This window comes from Saimiri boliviensis, chromosome 2, assembly GCF_048565385.1.
Source record: "Saimiri boliviensis isolate mSaiBol1 chromosome 2, mSaiBol1.pri, whole genome shotgun sequence".
Lineage (NCBI taxonomy): Eukaryota > Metazoa > Chordata > Mammalia > Primates > Cebidae > Saimiri > Saimiri boliviensis.
This window is the reverse complement of record NC_133450.1, coordinates 115,473,558-115,490,718: the sequence shown is the minus strand read 5'-3', so window position 1 is coordinate 115,490,718 and position 17,161 is coordinate 115,473,558. Positions and strand designations below refer to the sequence as shown.

At 46.0% G+C, this 17,161-nt stretch overlaps 1 long non-coding RNA gene and 1 other non-coding gene across 4 annotated transcripts in view; both read left to right on the top strand.

Moving 5' to 3' along the window:
* LOC141583651 (uncharacterized) overlaps positions 1-17,161 on the top strand; it is a 415,823-nt gene that overhangs the window by 119,491 nt on the left and 279,171 nt on the right. The gene's annotated exons all lie outside the window — the stretch shown is intronic.
* On the top strand, positions 5,361-16,232 carry LINC02694 (long intergenic non-protein coding RNA 2694). Its single transcript, XR_012516054.1, has 3 exons — positions 5,361-5,436; positions 14,235-14,353; positions 15,824-16,232. It is a non-coding gene; the product is annotated as a long intergenic non-protein coding RNA 2694 (transcript).

Genomic DNA, 17,161 nt, shown 5'->3' with positions numbered 1-17,161 from the left:
TCATGGGGGTTAGTGACTGCTCCTCCATGTACTTACTCAGAGATTCAAGCTAACAGAGACTCTGCCACCCATCATGTTACCAGCTACTGCAGCAAAGGAAGAGAGAAGCATAGAGAAATTATACTGACTTTTCTTTTTTTGAGAGTCTCACTCTGTCACCCAGGCTGGAGTGCAGTGGTGCGATCTCGGCTCACTGCAACCTCCACCTCCCAGGTTCAAGTGATTCTCCTGTCTCAGCCTCCTGAGTAGCTGCATTACAGGCACCCGCCACTACACCTGGCTAATTTTTTGGATTTTTAGTAGAGATGGGGTTTCACCATGTTGACTAGGCTGATCTCGAGCTTCTGACCTCGTGATCTGCCTGATTCAGTCTCTCAAAGTGCTGGGATTACAGGTGTGAGCCACCACTCCCAGCTCAGTTATACTCACTTATATCTACCTTGGCTCTAAGGGGTCACATGTGACTTTCACTCACATCTTATTGGCTTGAATAGTCACAAGGACTTGCCTAACTGCAAGGTGGCTGGAGAATATAGGGAGGTACAGGGAACATGTGTGAACTTTGCTGTCTCTGCCCACTCCCAGGGTTAGCCTCTGAATACTTCCTCTTAGCATTGATATTCCAATATTTATAATATTTTGTTTAATGTCTGCCTCCCTGCTAGACTCAGAGACAGAGAGAGAGAGATTAGGACCCTGTCTTTTTTGTTCACTACTGGATTCTTTTCTTTGTAGGGACAGGGTTTCACTATGTTGGTCAGGCTGGTCTTGAATTCCTGACCTCAGGTGATCCACCTGCCTCGGCCTCCCAAAGTGCGAGGATTACAGGCTTGAGCCACCAAGCCCAGCCTCACTACTGGATTCTTAATGCCTAGCAAGGTGTCTGGCGTGTAGTAGCTTACCAATAGAGTTGTGACTTTTGGTGCCATCTGGTGGCAGTACCACATATTACAGGAGCAGTTACTTGTAAGTTACCTATAGACTAAGGATGGAGATTTCAATTCTCTCTGGGCGGGGCAAGTGGGAGTGTGGGGAAGTGAAACAGAGTGTTAGGAAATAAAAGATTCTCCAACATTTTGATAGACAAGTGCTCTAGAGTAAGAATCTCTGGGGGTCATAGCAGAGCTGTCCTATCAGTTCTGGCCTACCTTAATTTCTCTCTTCTTGGATTTGGCTGGTGAAACAGCTACTGAAGTAGTCTTGGTTTTCAGAGTCGTCGGGACACAAAATGTGTTAAAATGACACACCAAAAAAAAAATTCAGAATCTAGCCATAGATGCTAAATCAGTTGCAAAACACATCAGTCCAGTGGTCTCCCTCCACTCCGGCCTGCCCACTTGCAGGGAACAGAACACAAATAAAGCCAGTGACTTTTTTTTTCCTTCGAGTATATCACTTTTTCCCAACCCACACTGAGTTGGCTTTTGTTAAAGTTGAAAACATTCAAGGTAAAGAACCATGTTAAGGAGGCTTCTAAAAAATTATCCAGCCCCAAACCTTGAGATTTCCGAGAAGGGCCAGGGCCATCTCTGGCTGCCGACTGCTGTGTGAGATGAAAGATAATGACCCTGGGGCAGATGAAGGGTTTTAAAGAGTAAAGCTTAATCGAAGGTAATCGTGAGAGACTGGAAAAATTGCAGAACGGTAATGGAAAGAGTGCATTAGTGAGGTTTCTGCACTGTCACCCTTTACCCAGAGACTGCGGGCTTTTCTATGTAAGTGGCCCCTTGCTCTCTGGAATCCATTATCTCCCCAGCATGCCCCATGATGTGCTTAGTGAGATGGAAACAGTCGTGCCTGGCTACTGGGGAAGAGGAACCTAAGGAAAACAACATTTCCCAGAAAGTGAGAAACAAAACATGGCTGAGTTAGACAATGAAGAAAGCAAGCTTTGGATGACAAACTTTTGGCTGAGAAGTGTGCTTTGTTTATGAGGAACAGATGAACTGGATGAGGAAATGGTTTTGGTTTGTTTGGTGATGATCAAAGATTAACAAATACATACATCTTGCAAATGTCATTTCTAGGAATAAGAAAGAAAAAAAACTGAAAGTTCACTGAGATGACAGACTTCTTGGGATGAGGGAAGACAATCTTGAATATTTAATTAATAGTAGCTGACATGTATTGGGCACATGGTAGGTGGCAGACACCAGGCTAAGTGTTTCTATAAGGTTTGTCCTTCAATTCTCATGGGTACTCTATATGGGTCTTAGAAAAGGACACCCCAAAATGAAGGCCTCAGAAGCATCAGTTTCTCTCTGACCTGCCCTCCTGTCTCTGGCCTCTTATTCTCTCCCAAAGCTAACCATAGAAACTAGAATCCCTTTTCCTCGAGGTGGGCAATAGAAGCCAGAATCCTTTCCCGGTAAGCCAGCCATAACCTAAAAATGCTGCTTTAACTTTCCTCCTGCCTTTCTGTGTAAAACTGGACATGAAGAAATTATCTGACCTACCTTGTTTGACTGTAGGTCATAAGACCCCCATTCCAGAGAGGGTCCTGCCCCACACCCAGTAGGAAGAAATGCTGCACAAGAGACCAAGAAGAATTCATTCGGACAGTGCTGGGTTTCCCCAGTCTGTTAGCTTAGATCAGACTCTTTCTGTCCAATCATATTTCTATGCGGCTGTCCATACGTTGTTGAACGTTGCATAAAATAGACTGGTTCCCTGTATCTTTGGGTCTTCATCCTGAAAGTTCCTGTGTCGTGTAAAACTATGATCAGATACATGTGTCTGCCTCGTCTCCTATTAATCAGCCTTTTGTCAGCAATTTTCAGTGAAACTTCGGAAGGTAATGGGGAAATTTCCCCTTGGTCCCCGTATCTGTTATGTAGGTGTTCCTATGATCCTCATTTTACAAGGCGAAATGGGCTTGGGGAAGTTCTGTAACTTGGCCAAGGTCATGTAGCTAGGGGGCTGGGGCCAGGGCTTCTCCCTAGGCCCACTGTCTCCAGGGTCCTGGCTGAGGCCCCTTTTCTCATTTTCTTCATTGCTTAGTCAGCAGTATATTTGAACCAGAATCAATATATATTCATTGTGCTGTGCTAGGGGTTGGGACATAGCCGTGTATGAAGAAGGGGCCCTCTGTCCTCAGAAGTCATATATTTAGCTAGCCAAGGTTTTATATGACATTTTTCCGTCCCATGGTTGCCACTCCTCCCATCCTCCCCCCATCCTCCTCCCTCCCTGTAAACAACTTTTCTCGGCCCCACCTAACATCAATACTCTGAGCTCAAAGGAGCCCGGAGAACAGCTAGAGGCCCCTCAGCCACCTTTTCCTGTGACAAGGTTCTTAGAATTCTTCAAAGGATTTACCCAACGTGATAGGGTTACAAAGTCTGCGGAGGAGCTCAAACCAGATTGAGGTGTATTTTCTTCAATGAGATGCTTTAAACTTGTTGAAACGCAGTCACTCAGTTTGCTGAAGATTCGTTATTTTTTGCTTTGACCTGGAGAGGGAACGTACAACAGGCAGTTAAGAGGCCCGTAGGATGGCAGAGTCCGCTGGGCTCTGGATTTTCTTTCTTGCTGTGTCAGTAAATATTTGCACCTACAAACACAAAAGATGCTGAGGGTGCCTGGCATTTCTCTGCTAAACTGTGGAAGAGACATCACATAAGTAATGCAGCTCAAGTAGGCCGTGAAGGTGGCAGGGGTGGGGGTTACCAGGGCTTGGAGCTTTTCCTGTGTTTTAGCACAGGAGTAAGTGTGTGCCAACCGGCAGCTTTCTTGGAGTCAAATGTTGTGTCACTGTGAGGGACAGAGCTCTAGACCAGGATTCAGAAGACCAGGGCACAAGGATTTTGCTTTGTGACTAATAATCCACAATCCTTTGCCTATCATTTAACTTCTCTGCCTAATGAATGGTTTCCTTATTCATATGAGGGGGGTGATAGTGCTGTTATCCTTCCTTATGGGTTTTGCTAATTGACTACATCAATTAAATTCGTTTTAAATATCTGGTCAAAGGTCTTAGTGATAAGTAGAACTAATCACATCAAAACACTGCTTAAAAGCTTTGGCTGAAGGATAAAGAGCCATGTTTTACCACAGTGTTGTGGGAACCACTCCAACTCTCTAGAATTGGTGTGAAGATTATTAGGTTGGTGCAAATATAACTGCAGCTTTTGCCATTACCTTTACTGTCAAAAACCGCAATGACTTTTGTACCACCATAATATTTTAAAGAGAAAATGTTTGAGCTAAAGAGGATGCAGAAAGAAATTATTGTCTGAACTTCTCTAAAGTCTGTAAAGCAGAACCTCAGAAAATTCAGTGTCATTGGCCCTCCCTTGAGGTCTTCCTGCGAATTCAGTGGCCAAGGAGATAGACTGCCCATTCCATTCCATCAAAAAGGCTGATGGAAGTTTCTAGACCTTCTAATCGAAGCTCTGACTCTCCTCCCCAGCCCCCTTGTTAAGTTTGATATATAAACCCTTTATCTCTGTCTATCGAGTTACTCCTCACTGAATACTGTCCATTGCTGGTGTAAATAAACTCTCTCTCTTTTCTTGTCTTGCTCATCTGTCTTTTGCCAACTGAATTTGCAGAGCCCACAGAGACTGAATGTGAGAAAGGAGTGGAAAAGTATTTTCCTCCCCTACAACATACAAATTCCTTTACAGCCTAATGCAGCCCACCAAGCTCCCTGTGCCCCACTGTGCACGTTCATGTGGAGCTCTGATCAGATGCGTTTGTTCATGCTCCTGTCCAAGCCATTTCCTTTGCCCATGATGTCCTAATCTTTGTTTGCTCTGGAGTCAGGCATTGGGTGTATACCTCCCTTTCCCCACCATGACTGTTCCCTTGAAAGCTGAATGATCTGGCGCAACTTCCTTAGCTTATCTGACCGTCTCTTCACTCATTTCTAAGTTGGGAATAACATTTCCCAGTGGCACAGCTGGAGGCTTGGGAGGAGAAGAAGGGGGAGCACCACTTGTTACCCCAGACATGATGATCATGAAGAATAAAATGACAATCAAGGAAGCAGTGAAAAAGCTGGTTCTGTTCAACATGCATTTGAAACATTAGCAGTCAGAACAAGAGATAATAGAGCAGAAGGTCAAAAGATAGTGCCTCTTTTAATGTGATCACGCTTCTTAATAGCAGAGCCTTCCTGTGCTTCTGACGTAATTTCCACAACGGCTGATACGAGGATTTAAGGAAAGGGAGTTCACACAGCACATGGCGCAGGGCTTGATGCACAGAGCTTAGTAAGTGTGAGTTATGACTATTGTTTTTTAATTAATTTACTCTTTCACCAGTGTTCCCATGTGCTTTACGCATAACTTAACATGACACTTAGCTGCTTGGGAAGTTGTATATCCTGTTTGCACTGCAGTGCCCTTATCCGTGAGATGGAAATGCCAGTAGCATTGCCACCTGGGGGTGTTGGGAAGATGAGTGGAGATGATGCGTACAGCCCGCTGAACAGTAAGCACCCAGAAAATATCAGCTATGACAGTTGCTTGCTGTGAGGGAGCTGAACAACATCATAAGCCTGGCTGGGCATAACACATGTTAGGTAACTCCAAGTACATTTGGGAGGAGCAAATATGTCAAGATCTACTCTGGTGAGCATCAGGAGAACCACAGCTAGTGATGTGGGGTGTCCACTTTAGGGAGGTGGGCACAGCTGCGGGGATGCTCTAAGCTGTAGATCTTCTGTGCCTTACTTACCTCCTGGGTTTGACTAGAAGGTTTTTGGAGAAAACAATGAAACCACCTTTGCAAAAGTTGTGACGGTAAGAAAATTATGACAGTAAAACAGATCTGACCTACCTGACTCCATCTTGCATCTAATCTCTAAGCTGTCCTTGTTCATTCCTGGGCATAGTCTGAATTAACTTTGGAAGGACTGTAGTTTATAGTTTAACTCTGAAACAACGATGATAAGAACCTTTTGCTGAAAGGAGCCCTCTTCTTTCTCAGGGACCAGAATGTCTTTGTAGGACTCACAAATTAGCCACAAGATTAGAAATTATGGTGTAGAAGTCATGCAGCTAGCTAGAGGCCACAAGATTCTAAACCTTTCCAATTGCTCCTACGGATAACATCATTATTTTCAGACCCTGCACTCAATGGATCTGCTGGTGCTACTTGGATCAATAAACTGGCTCATCTGGTCTTGTGATCCTGTCCAGGAAATGACTCAGCGCAGAGGACAGCTTTGATTCCCTATGATTTTATCTCAGACCTGACCAGTCAGCTCTCCCTACTGCTTGGCCCCCTACCCACCCAGCTATGCTTAAAAAACCCAGCTTCCAAATTTTGGGAGTGACTGTTTTGAGTAATAATAAAACTCTGGTCTCCCATTCAGCCAGCTCTGCATGAATTGAACTGTTTCTCTATTGCAAGTCCTCTGTCTTGATAAATTGGCCCGTCTGGGCAGTGGGCAAATTGTTGAATCCCGTTGGGTGGTTACAACAGGAAGATGACAAATGTAATCCTAGTTAAGGAAAACTAATTTCCTAGTTAAGGGAAACTATTCCATGTCCCTGTGTTCTAGCAGCAGGTATGAGGCTGTTCCAACCTTGCCTCTTACTGTGAAGTTGCCTGTGGATGGGACACTGTGAGCCATTCCAAAGAGGAATAAAGGTGTGATCATTGCATTCAAGTGAACACTTTCAGTGACCTGTGGTTAGCCTGGGTAACTGGTCAGAAAGAAAGAACTATTGGAGATTGTGTCTTCATCTGTCTAACTCACAACATGCAGGTGGATGAAGAGGACGAGCTCTGTCCTAAGGAGGGACAATGTACTCCACCATCAAAGTAATTTTGTTTTCTCAGGCTTCATTGGTGGCTCATACCCTCCCCACAAATCTGACTTTGGATTTTCACCTTTTCGGCCTACTTCCTTCTGGAGGCAATTCTGGGAGAAAGAAACTTCAAGGGGCAGGTGGTAGGAAGTCAGGCCAGGCTCTTAGGCTTGGGAAGTGGAGAGAATATGGAGGCCAGTTCTTCCTGCTAATAGGAGATGAGGCTTTAGAAGCGTCCAAAGATATGAGGTTAACCAATGCTACCTGGCAATCCGTTTCTATCAGCCCCCATCCTGGCTGCCTGTCCAGCCCAGAGGAGGGTCTTTGAAGGTATAGGGATCAGACAGAATGTTCTCTTTAGATAAGAAACACTTTAATTTCTTTCTCCCTTCTCAGTAGGATTTAACGTGATCTTCAAGGGAGCAAGCCAAGAACCAGGCAACCTTAGGTCAGGGGCCAGTGCCTCCTAAATGCAAGGGGATGTGCCAGGGAGATCTGTTCATGCTGGTCCCAGCCCAAGGTGGGAAAGGACTGGAGCTCCGGGGGTGGTGGCACTATGGAACTGGGAGGTAGGAGATCGGCTACTGCCAAAGCATAGAAGAGGCAGTGTTAGCAGTCCCTATTCTAGGAGCAGTTTACAGGAAGCAAGCTTGCATACTTTTATAGGGCTTCGAAGGGAAGAAGAGTCGGAAATGCAGGCTTAGGAAGTAGGGCAGAAAATCTAAAGTCAGCGGCCTTATGATATTGTCTAGAGGAGCATATTTTGCACCCTGAAGCTTCACGGACCCAGTGTTAGGGAAGCCGCTTCAAGGTAAGCATCTAAGCCTCTCCATCAGGCAGCCACTTCAATAGCTGGTAAAATGTAAAAAGCATGTTTTATTCATGTGAATGTACATGTGAAATAAGAGAGGGGAAGTGTGCCTGAAAAAAATAGCAAGCATCAAGTAGATGTGTTCTAAAGCAAAGAACAGGACGCCAGCGATTGCAGACCAAAAAGCTTTTTCCTCTCCAGAGCCCAAATACTAATGCAGGCTTTGTTCCTCCTTCAGAAACCCCTCTTCGCAGAGCATTAGTACTTCAGAACATTTATACCTATTAGGGTGTGCTCATCACAGCACTTGACAAAGCCTCCAAATTATACCTTTTATAATTCCATTATTCTTTTTGTGCTTCGAAGTCTTATGCTGTGCCTTAATGCAAGGCAATTAGCTTTATCAGGAAGAAAAGAAAACTGGCTTGATGCCTTGGAAATGCTGAAATTGCCAGATAAGACTCTCTATTACTATCGCCCTTGAGCGCCACCTTCAGGCAGTTCTTTGGTACTGCTGTGGAAATTTCTGGTATTCTCCAGGTTGCATGTGAACTGAAAGGCACAGACCTCTTTCCTTAAGCTGCCTGTTGGAGTATGGTGGGACAGGTAGGTGTAAGAACCTTCCAAGAAGCTGTTTTATTTCTGGTGGCTGATTTTTCACTGATTTGATTATTTTATAGTGACCAAATGTTAGAAAGGGGCCTTTTAACATTGAATTTGGGGGCCCTAAATGAAAAATTACTGGATTGAAAAACTGGTTTGACTCATTCGTCACTGAGGTTGTTGGCTAATGAGTAAATTTGCTTGATGTTTGACTGAAACTCAAGGCAATCCTAATTCTTAAGTTTAGCTGTTAATTTCAACCACCTTCCAAATTTCAAACCTGGTCTTCTTCTCCAATTTTACATTTTTAAACCTGGCAATTAATTACTAGATAGTGTTCTTTATTTTCATGTAGGGATTCTGACGAATAGAAAAAAAAGAAGAAAAAATAAAGATAACATATAACCGTAAACTACCTTCAATAGCTGAAAACCACCTAGAAACCCGCTGATCTGATTCAGATAACTCCCGCTTGTCTGTTGGTCTCTCTTCCCTCTTTGCTTCTATTGGCTGCCTCAAAGTTGAACTTGGCTCGACTTTTGGTTCTGCTGCTTTCTGTATGATTGTATCACATAGAATGCTCTCAGCTTCAAGTAATGAAAAATCCAACAAACACTGGCCACATCGAGCTTTATTAACTCACTTAACATGGAAAGTCCAGGGGAGAGCAGTTTCAGGGTTGGGTAATTCATCTGTTCAATAATGTCCTTTTTTTCCCCCTCTCTCTCTTTTTTTCTGAGATGGAGTCTTGCTTTGTTGCCCAGGCTGGAGTGCAGTGGTACAATCTAAGTTCACCGAAACCTCTGCCTCCTGGGTTCAGGCGATTCTCCCTCCCCAGCCTCCTGGGTAGCTGGGATTACAGGCATCTGATACCATGCCTGGCTAATTTTTATGTTTTTGTAAGTAGAGATGGGGGTTTCACAGTGCTGGCGAGGCTGGTGACCTCAGGTGATCTGCCCACCTTGGCCTCCCAAAGTGTGGGATTTACAGGCGTAGGCCGCTGCGCCCAATAATATCTTGAGTAGCTGGGCTTTCCCCTTCTTTTTCCCCTGCTGACTTCAGCGTGCTGGCTTTTGTCCACAGTTCTAGGCATCACCTTGGGATGCAGCACAGCCTGCTTCATCAACACAATATGTTTGTATTTCAAAGAAAGGAATTTTGCTTTCCCAGAACCCCACAGCTAATGAGAATGAAAATTATTATGAGTAGTTTGGGTTGGCTATCCCAGTCCTGGCTGCACTTTTGAATCACTGGGGGGGCTTTGTAAAACTACTGAGGCCTAGACTCATTCCAGTTAGGCTGATTTAACTAGCCTGGATGGTTCTAATGGGCAGCTAGTGCTGAGACCACTGGCTTAGTTTAGTCAAGATTCTCTTATATGGGCAGCAAGCAGTTCAGCCTCCCCTGGGCACTGCCCACCTGGTGCCTTTAAAAATTCAGGTTCTAATCCTAGCAGGAGGTCCAGAGGGATGGTAATCTGGCAGTCAGAGAAGTACGTTTCTATAACCAATCAACTGTACTTTGGCCTGGATTACTTTTGAATTACTTTAGTTTTGCTAAAAGTGAATTAGGAACAAGAGGCAAATTATATAACTTTGCATCAGAAGCCACATTTACCTGTAATCAGCCATCGGAGGCTGAGGAAGATCAAATCATCTTGTGATTTCCTTATCATCACCATCAGCAGCAGCAGTAGTAGCAGCAGCAGGTCTTTAATTTTTTTGCCTGGAAAATAAGAATTATTATATTTATCTTGTGAAGCATGCCTGAAGGGTTGCAGTTCAGAAAACTCTGGAATGGGGCAGGGAGAATTCCAATCTTGGCTGTGCCTCAGATCTCCAGAGATCACAGAGATACCATTTTGTCTTTTCTTTTTTTTCCCCTCCTTGGGCTTCCCTTTTCCTGACTCAGGACAAGGCCTTGGGGTTGGGTGGTGGCAGGGAGAAGGTTCCAGGAGACTTCTCACTGTGCTTCTAAAGCAGCATTATTCACAGTCGTTGAGATATGAAAACAGTATAAATGTCCATTGACAGATGACTGAATAAAGAAAATGTGGTGTATGTGTGTGTCCGTGTGTGTGTGTGTGTGTGTGTGTGTGTGACACACAATAGACTATTATATAGCGTTAAAAAGGAAGAAATCCTGCCATTTGTGACAAGATGGATGAACCTGGAGGACATTACGTTAGGTGAAATGTATCAGACACACAACAACAAATATCATATGATCTCTCTCATTTGTGAAATCAAAAAATCATGAAAACGGAGAGGAGACCAGCAGTCACCAAAGGGACCGTGGGAGGTGTAGGTCAAAGAGTGCCAAGGTGCAGTTATGAAGGATGAATAAGTCTTGAAATCTAATGCACAGCACACAGACCATGTAATGTTAGATACAGATGCTTCTCTGACATAACCTTATTGTAAGTCAAGTAGCGTGCTGAATGTGCATCACTTTGGCATCGTCATAATGCTGAAACATCTTAAGTCAAACCATCATTAAGTCAAGGACCGTCTGTCCTGGAAATCTGCCTATAGAGTGGATTTTAGGTGTTCTTGCCATACAACCTAAAAAAGGGAACTCTGTGAGATGATGACATGTTAACTGGCTTGACTGTAGTTAATTATTTCACTCTTTATATCAAAACATCATGTTGTGCACCTTAAATATATACAATAAAACAAACATACACCGACATGGCCAAATAAATAAGTAAATCTATAAAATTTTATTAGCTGGTTTTATTTCTCACTATCCAGCAAGGGGAGGAAAACCAGGCCACTTTTCTGGCTCTCTTGTCCTGCACGCCCTAATAGTTACTCTTGGGGTCGGGTTCTTGCCTAGCACCCAGTGTCTTGGTTCCCAGAGGTTTTCCTGGAAACTCTCTGAAAATAAATTTCTCCAAAGGGTTTCTATCACAGGCTTGCAGGGCCCTAGTTATTTTACACATCAGTGCTCTTTTTCCCTGGCTGGGGAGGGAGTGACATAACACAGCTGTGTACATCGGAGACTCCAGCCTGGCTGCCAGGTCCTGCCCTCTCCGTCAGAGCCCTTGTCCCCTTGGGATTTTCTCCCAGAGTCCAGTTCTTTCTCTTTCTCCCTCCGGTTCGACCTCCTCTGGGGATTCCCAGCCCACCACACATGTGTGACTGAATATGTGTTTCCATATTCCTTTAACACGTTTTCGTTGGTTGCCCACCATGTGCCAGATACCATCTGAACCTCGAGAACACAGCAGTGAACAAGACTGGCAAGGGCCCCTGCTCCCATGGAACTCACACTTGTGTAGGTGACAGAAGATAGTAAACAAGAAGCAAACCAGACCTAAGGTCATGTCAGATGGTGATAAGAAAAGAAGAGGGGATGGTGGGCTGGTGAACCCTTAGGGTGCATGGGCTATCACAGAGGGGGCATCAGGCATCATCTCTTCTGAGGGGAGATATTTGAACTGAGACAGCAGCAAGAGGGGCTCAGCCACAAGGAAGCTGGAGGAGGAATGTTTCAGACAGAGGCAATAGTGGGTAAGGCCTGCAAGGTGGAGGCAAACTTGGGGTGTTGGAAAAACAGCAAAAAGGCTGGTAAGCTGGAGTGGAGTAGGGTCCAAGTTCATTTTAAGGACACACGTGGAACTTAGGGCAATTCCAGGACATGACTGGACACTTACTTAGTTAAGGGTTCCTGCAGTTGGGAAGTTAGGAGATGTTCTATGCTGGGACCCTTGTCTTCCCAGAACACATGGGACTCTCCCAGTGACACCACTGCGTTTGCCTGAGAGGATCTCACCTTCAACTTTAAGGACAGAGACATCCAGTTTAATGTCCCTGTCCTTAAATTCATTGTGATTCTGTTATTTAAAAAACATGAATCTTTCTTCTATGACAGCCATCGATTTTTTTCCCTACCTTCCAAGAGCTGTCCTCCATTCTCAATCAACAAGAGCCAGCAGGGCTACCTATTCTCTGCATTCCTGGGCAGGGCACGATGTTACAAATGCTCTCAACCAGTGAGCTTTCTGTAGAGTTGAGGATGTTCTACAACATGGGACTTACTTTTGCTATTTATTTTGCATGCTCAAAATTATTAGCCTAGGTTCCCAGTAGAGAGATCGGGTCTGTGACCTGGGCTAGTCTCGATGAAAAGGAAGAGGAAATTCACGCCTCTTCCCCAAAAGTTGGGTCGTTGAGATGATGTAGGCAGTTTTGAGGTGGGGCAGAACTGGGGGGGTGGGGTGCAGGAGGTCGAGGATTCTTCCATTCTGGGTTGGGAATCTACAGTCCCTTTGATGTAACTGCTTGCCAGAGGGTTGAACTATTAAATTGCTTCTGGGGTTCAGACTGTAGAACCCACTGAGGCAGAAATGTGGGAACTTGGTAGGAAAACATAAAGATGACTGTGTGTTGGGTACTTAAAGAAGGTACAAAGTCTTTTCCAGGGAAATTTTGTTAAAAGTGGATCAGGAACAAGAGGTGAATTATATAACTTTGTTTCAGAAGCCACATCTACCTGTAATCAGCCATCGGAGGCTAAGGAGGGTCAAATCATCTAGTGTCTTCCTTATCATCTTCATCAGCACCACCAGCAGCAATAGCAGTAGCAGCAGCAGCAGCAGCAGCGTTCTCTGTCATACTCTATTACTAGAGCTAAAGATTGCATGTGATTATAGACATTTATTATTCTGGTCATTGTTATGGTGATCTTCGGGGCAAGATCTGAGAGGAAAACTCTCTTCTAGCCATATCTAGAGGCCAATTACCTTAAACAGAAAACCGGGGTCATACTCTGTAAAACCTACCAGACCGGCCGGGCGCGGTGGCTCAAGCCTGTAATCCCAGCACTTTGGGAGGCCAAGGCGGGTGGATCACGAGGTTGAGAGATCGAGACCATCCTGGTCAACATGGTGAAACCCCGTCTCTACTAAAAATACAAAAAATTAGCTGGGCATGGTGGCGCGTGCCTGTAATCCCAGCTACTCAGGAGGCTGAGGCAGGAGAATTGCTTGAACTCAGGAGGCGGAGGTTGTGGTGAGCCGAGATCGCGCCATTGCACTCCAGCCTGGGTAACAAGAGTGAAACTCCGTCTCAAAAAAAAACAAAAACAAACAAACAAAAAAAAACCTACCAGACCAAGTAATCCAGAGCTGGGGATGGGGGCAGGATCTTTTTAGAGTAAGACTTGCCTTCCAAGCCACATAACTGTCATCTGGAGCTTGTCACTGCTGACAAACTTCCTCCTTGCTCCCAGCTTGTTCTGTGTCACCCAGGGCTCTCATCAGTAATTTAGCCCTAAGAAGGGTACAGGAAAGATTAAAACAAGGAATGCTATGTGGATGCAGAAATCATTCCCTAAAAGTCTATCTTGCCAGCAAATTTTAAGTGGTAGGAGCTGAAGTGACAACCACAGTTAGCCCTTAGGGTTTCACGGTATGAAGCAAAGGCTTTTTAACTGAGAGAGGACTGAGCACCCATTCCTGGTGTCAGCTCCTGCCACTGGAAGGCTGGCTGGCCAGAATGTGATGCTGTGATGGGGACTGTGTCTCAGCTGTCAGGACCTGGCTTCCAGTTATGAATTCTAGAAGAGAGGAAGGGAGCACCCTACCAGCACACTCATGTTTCGGGTTTGGACTGGAGCAAAGAGCCCGAGTTGCTATTGGCCACACGCTGGCCTGCACTTGTCAGACTGGGCTGATGACTTCCCCCCTGTTCTGTCCTTCACCTCTTATGCCACGGTTTTGGAAGGCAATGTGCTCAGCAAGCTGAACTGCTTCTTGGGTGTGTGACTAGGATGCCAGCCAGGCCAGGGATGCCCAGGACTGGAAGAAGCACAGGGGCCGGACCACATCACAGGCTGCTCAGGAGGCTGCCCCACCGGGGGCTCTGCTGAAGGCTGCAGCCTCTCTGCTGAGAGTCAACCACTGTGCTGACTCACCATCCTTGTGGTTGAGAACATAGCAGCAAATTGGTGGCTCTGATGAGCCCTGGAGCTGCAAAATATAGGCCAGGGAACCTCAGCCGGAAGGGGCTTCAGTTAGCGACAGTTTTTCTATTCTGATACGGAGTGACAAGGGGCCCAAGACGACCTGGGCATTTCCCTCTGTGGTCCCCGGAGGGACCGTGAAACCAGGCCAGGACGCAAGGCTGAGGGCCAGAGCAGTGTCTGTCTGCAGGGGCCTGTTGGGACTGCTGCGAGTCCTGCCTTGCTCTGTTTGACTTTTCTGCTATGGCTGAACCTCGTTCTAGCAGGGTCATCATCTCAGTCCCCTGGTGAGCTTAGCTCCTGCCTCCTAGAGAACTGGAATGACCTTACTCAGACACCTCCAGCAATTTCAGACTGGGGGTTCAGCCTATCTAAGTCAGGGGCAAGGACTGGGGAGTCAAGAGGGCTAAGGGAGTGGGAGGTGAGAGCTACAATCCACATTGTATTTCATGTGAACAGAATCCCCTGGAGTGTTGCAAAACTCGAAGTCAGATGTCCCAGTGGGTGGCACCACCCAGCCTAGACTTTCTCCCCTCCCTGATGCCTCTTATGCCAACGTAGAGTCAGCACATAACACGGTACTTGGCCTTTAAGGTCAGAAATAAATGCCTGGTGAACGTTTACTAGCTTGATAGCCAGAAAGATGTCCCCCTCCAGCCAAAAGATGTTCACATTCTCATTCCCCCGAAGCTGTGAATATGTTGTCTTAATAGGAAAAAAAGATTTTGCAAATGTGGTTAACATCAGGGGTCTTGAGATAAAGAGATTAGCCTGGATTATCCAAATGGGCCCCATCTAATCCCAAGAAGCAGACAGCCCTCCCTAAGTGCAGGCAGAGACAGAAATGTGTCTAGGGGAAGTGAGGTCAATGAGAGGGCTACGAGATCAGGATTCCCTGCTCTGTTGCTGGTTCTGAGATGTAGGAACTATATGTAAGGACAGAGCAAATGTCTTCTAGGAGTTCAAGGTGGCCCCAGCTAGCAACCAGCAAGGACCCCAGTCTTACAATCCCACGGACCTGTCAAGATCAGAATGAGCAAAGAAATAGACTCTTCCCTAGAGCTGCCACCAAGGAACGCTGTCCTGCTGAGACGTTGATTTGAGTCTTATGAGACCCATGGGACTTCTGGCCCATAGAACTAAATTATAGTAAGTGTGTGTTTTATACTGTGAAAGTTTCGGTAATTTTTACAATAGCAACTGATAATTATGTTGCTACTGTAGAAACACGGCGGGGGTGGGGGCAGGACCACAGTGCAGGCTGATCAGGAGGCTGCCTGATAAAATGGAATGTATTCTGTAATTGAAGACGATTTCTTGCCTCTGGTACCCCTACTTTCCTTGGTGGCTGCCAGTGGTAGAGAAGTCCTGTTCCATGGTTAGCTGTGCGCTAGTGATGGGGAGAGTGTCCTCCCTCTGGTCCCAAGTACTTCTTGGCACCCCTGGGTTAACTTTTCTGCTGATGTCCCTTGCCACAGGTGTTGCTAGAGGCCAACCTTTTCAGGAAGCACATGGAACTCTCTGCTGCTTCATAGTCAGTCTGTGGCTCCATCCCAGGCAGGTGCTCCACCCTCATCCCATTTATTGCTCATCTATCCTGTACAAGAAACTTGATGAATTTTATTTTATTTAATTCTAACAACTTTAGGAATTAGGTAATGTTATCGCCATTTGACAGGGAGGAAACCTGAGGCTCAGAGCAAGCGAACATCTCACCCAGGGCCACCAACAAGAGCTCGGGGATTGGAACCTAGGAGATGCTTCCCTTCTCTTCTCCAGGGGTCCTTTTGGGGCAGGCATGTTGTTCAAGCTCCAGCGCATGTCTTCAGACCATGCTGGGTCCAAGGAAATGCATGGATCTCCTCCGTTACAAAGTTTGACTCCAAAAGAAGCCTGGAAGTGGCTTCCAGCTCCTCCTACCTGACTGTGCCCTGTCCTTCACTACTTCCTGTCTCCCCGTGATCCAGCGGCAGACGCATCTGCGGGTGCTGCTGCTTGGGAAAGTCCACCTGGGGGAAGGCATGCCAACCTCTCCTCTCACATCGTCTGGGAGTTCTTTCCCCACCCAAACTCGGCCTGGAGGTTGATGTCGGTGTGGTGCCGAAGATGTGGGGAGAAGCTGCATGTGGCTTCTTACTAGCTCTTTCTTAAAACCTGTCTTTCCCTGCCGTCGTTAGTCTATTTTATAACTCACACTCCAGCAGGAGGGAGGTAAAGGAGCTTACCCTGTTCATGGACCCCGTAACCCCTGGTGGTTATTACCTCATAGCTGGTGCAGTGTCTTTTAAGTGTGGCAGTTTGGTGTAGACTCAGGTGTCTGTTCTTTGCAGTCTTTCTGGGGTTGGTAGCAGAGAAAGAGAAGAGAACAGATTCTCTTACTGATGACTGATTCAGAAGAATCTGATTACTCATGTTCTTCGTGTGCAAAACTTAAAGCCCTTCCACAAATGTATGAGTGGGTGTTATATTGTGATAACCTGGGTATCGCCAAGATGGCTTCCTTGGGGTTTTGGTCTCCTCAGGCCCACCCAAAGGCTCCCTTCTCAATCACGGGGATTGCATTTACTTCATCCCTGGCTTGCTCTGGGCCTCAGTTTCCCTATTCTAGGACAGAAGAAATCTGTGCTTTATATGTATAAAAAATACAGTCCTGATAGAAGTCTGCTGGTGATTTTGGCCCACACCCTCCTCAAGGTTAATAGTCCAAATAATTTCCTCAGGGGCCCTGGGTGGCCTGTTGCAGGTGGACCTGCGAAGTGCCTGGATTTGCTGTGATAGGCGCCACGTCAGCTTTCTGTGGAGATAAGCCCTGCCCCTCGTTCATGCTTTGAGCTTGAAAAGTCTCTTATTCAGCTTTGGAATGGGAACTAGAAAGACTAAGCAGGGCCTCTCAGGGGTTCCTTCTGGGGTCTCTCAGAAGAGAAGCAAGCAGTCTTGGCTGGGACACATCTGAGGTTGTCACTCGGCACATGACCAGGGGCTCAGCAATGACCAGTCTGCAACCATCCTGCCTTTC